The sequence below is a fragment of the Anomalospiza imberbis genome, chromosome Z, assembly GCF_031753505.1.
Source record: "Anomalospiza imberbis isolate Cuckoo-Finch-1a 21T00152 chromosome Z, ASM3175350v1, whole genome shotgun sequence".
NCBI lineage: Eukaryota > Metazoa > Chordata > Aves > Passeriformes > Viduidae > Anomalospiza > Anomalospiza imberbis.
In genome coordinates this window covers 53,752,114-53,755,303 of record NC_089721.1, presented here as the reverse complement: position 1 = coordinate 53,755,303, position 3,190 = coordinate 53,752,114, and the positions used below count along the sequence as shown (strand labels likewise).

General features: G+C 42.2%; 1 pseudogene; it reads left to right on the top strand.

The window, feature by feature from the left end:
* The first annotated feature begins 269 nt into the window (after positions 1–269).
* Positions 270–1,682, top strand: LOC137465360 (uncharacterized protein KIAA1958-like; annotated as a pseudogene).
* Positions 1,683–3,190: the final 1,508 nt, after the last annotated feature.

Here is a 3,190-nt window from a genome sequence, read left to right as displayed (position 1 = left end):
TTAAAAAAAACCAGGAATTTGGCTCCTTTCTTCTGAATCTGGACTTCTACAGCTGGTGCAAAAGTGGCACCAGCAAGTGAAATGCATGATTTGTTTGAACACCCCTTACACCACAGTGTTTCACTGCAGCCTCTTCCCAAAACTTTAACGCTGCCAAGAAACAAATTTCTGGGGAAGCATGGAAGCTGTTGCAGGGTTCTTCAGAGTGAGCACAGAGAAGCCCTAAACATGTTTTCCCCACCTGTGATGTACTTCCTTTTTGAAAATACATTGAAATACCTTTCCCCTTCCTCTTATTTCTGATCCCAGCAGTGAAGGTGAGTGAACCCCTGGAGGACTTCTATATCACCATGAAGGAAATAGATGGGTCTGACTTTATAGCCACATCATTCGGCACTATCCATCAAGGCTTGGATCAGATCCTCCAGAACACTGGTGGCTGCTTTCTCCTCCACCAGAAACACCTTCAGCTCTTCCACGAGAAAAGCTGAAGAATAAGCCTAAGGTCTTAGAAAGGCTGGCATGCCTGGTGCCTGCTCTCACAGCATCTACTTCTTCCTTGTTGATGAGGAAGAGGCGTGAGAGGTGACAGCCCCATAGCCCTGCTCTGCACAGGGGGAAATACTACAGCCAGTACCTGAACATGCAAACTTTGCAGGAGAAGGCAGGCATAGTGTTTGTTGACATTGAATTGCTCAGAGACTCCCAGAACACGTCATTTTTTGCCAGAATGGTAGCAGGAAGCAAGAAAACATGCGGAACACAGCCTGTTATGGCCGAATCTCCCATGAGCACAAGCTCTGCCTGTAGTGCCTTCTCTACAAGTACATATGCATACAAGGGCCCTGACACCAAGGGAGCCCAAGTCACCCCTCTACCTGGTGGCATGAGGAATGTCTGGTACAAGGAGCCAAGACTGGGGATCTGCTCCCTCAGAGCTGTTATCCCCAAGCTGGTAAAGAAAACTGGAGCACTGTGAAAATTTTATCTCCTTCACTAAAGGCTTCCAGGAAGTTTTTGCATCTTAGCATCTCAGACAGAGCAACTCTGCCCTCTGTCTGCTCTCAGCATCCAGCATCCCAAGAAGTCTCTATGATGATGTGAACAAGTTGAGCTGTTTTCAAACAAGAGACAAAAGTGGAATGACAGGACAGGGCAGAGGAAGGCAGAACATGCTGTGGTCCCATTTTGGGGATGAACACTGCTTTTTTCTGAAGAGCTGGGGAACAGTGGTCTCCTTCATCACTACCAGGTCTTCCAAGGAAAGAGCTGGTGGAGAGCTTTTTCCTCACTGGAGGCAGGTAACATGTATATGATGGATTTTCCTCCCTAGCAAGCATAGCTAGGAGAAAGGAAGCTGAGTCTGGGGACCATGAACCCCTGAAGCTTAAGTGCCTATGCTTTCAGAGCCACTGTACAAAAATTACTTTCTTGTGAATCGTATTTTTTAATGGTTCACACCTTTGTATGCTTGTTTGGTGTATTGTAAATACAGTTATTTTTCATTACCTGATAATTTACACTAGATCTGTAGGCACTGCTATAAACTACTACTGGTTTACCACTTAATAAACAAACATATGGAATTAATTAACAAATTAATAGCAGACAAAAAATAGCATCCCCAAAGGACAGGATTTTTGGTCAGTCATGTATAAATGGTGAGCACTTAAATAAAAAAACAGCAGTTTGGGGCTGACCAGGTTTTGAGACATTTTAAAAGGGGCTTTTATCAGAAGTAAAATGCTCAGTCTGACACTCAAATTAATTTTCAAAAATTGGTGATCAGGTATAAAAATAATTGCCCTGAAGTTCTACAGCTATGGCTTGGTCCACTTTCTCTTGAGAGGAAAACTTCATTTCAGCTGGAGCTGTGATGAGCCTTTAAGTCACAAACAAAGATGACCTGGAAGACTTAGCACAGAGCTGGGGAGAAATATTTGATGATGTGCAATCAGCTTCTGTTCTACTGGAAAGGTATGGCTGGGTTTTTATCTACCGTATTGCAGTGCTATGAGAGGACTGGTGAGGTTTACCATGCCCACTATACGGACATTGATTGTTCTAGTTCTGTATAACACCTCTCCCTTGCCATGTCAGAATAAACACTATGGCATAATTGTTGATCATCGTCTGACTACTAATGAGATGAAAATATTTCAACAGATATACTTGCAACTGGAATCTGTAACTCAACTGGAATCAGTAAGATCATTACTCCTTCATCTCAGTTTTGAATTTTTTTCAATTCCAAGTCCAGTCCCTAGATGCAAAAAAAATTAAGGACACAATTACCACCCATTATGTGAATGATCAAAATTATGAGATGCAGGAAAGCTAACACTTGCTGGTAAATAATGCATTATATGTCAGACCAGTAAGAACCCTAGCTGTGATCCAGTGTTTTGCTTTGTTCTTCATGAAAATGGTCTTGGTTTTGAAAAGTTGTCATATTTATAGGGATCTGCAAGGTGTATTTTGTTACTTGCTGTAAATATTACTTATGGGAATATTTCTGAAATTAATTTGATTGTCAAAGAGAAGCCTGTAATTTTCACTAGTGTATGCATTAGGAAATCCCATAGGGAGATCTCCTACCACTTGAAACAATATTGTAGGAAATTCTGTATTGACAGAAAAGAAAAACATAGGTAAGAGTCAGGGAGGGGGAAGGAGACCCAGCACTGGCTTTCATTGCTGTATCAAAAGCAAGCAAGAAATCAACAGTGACTATCTAAACGAACCTATAATGGCATATATATGCGGAATGCACAATGCATACAGAACACACATCACAGAACTGGGAGGCAGGGAATTGCTGCCTGATGGAGATTTATGTCCTCTGAGTGAGGGAGAAGTCCTGTATAAATTCTATCTAGGTGTGAACTACTGAGAGGAGATGAAGTCTCCTCCAGTTTGGCATTAAGCTTGTCCTGACAATGCATAAAAATATTCACTATCGCAGAATAGGCATTTTCCTGATGCATCTTTCTCAATCTCCCTCTTTGGAACTGATCCTCTTCAGACAGACATTGAATTCACTGGTTTGGACAAAACCAACTTTATTACATTGAGGGTCAGGCTTTTATCTGGCCTGTGTGAAACCATGGGTCAGCTTGGGTTCAAATTGTTTTTTCACCATTCATCCCAAGGGAAGGAGCCCCAGTCAGACTGAGAGCACTGCCTTTGC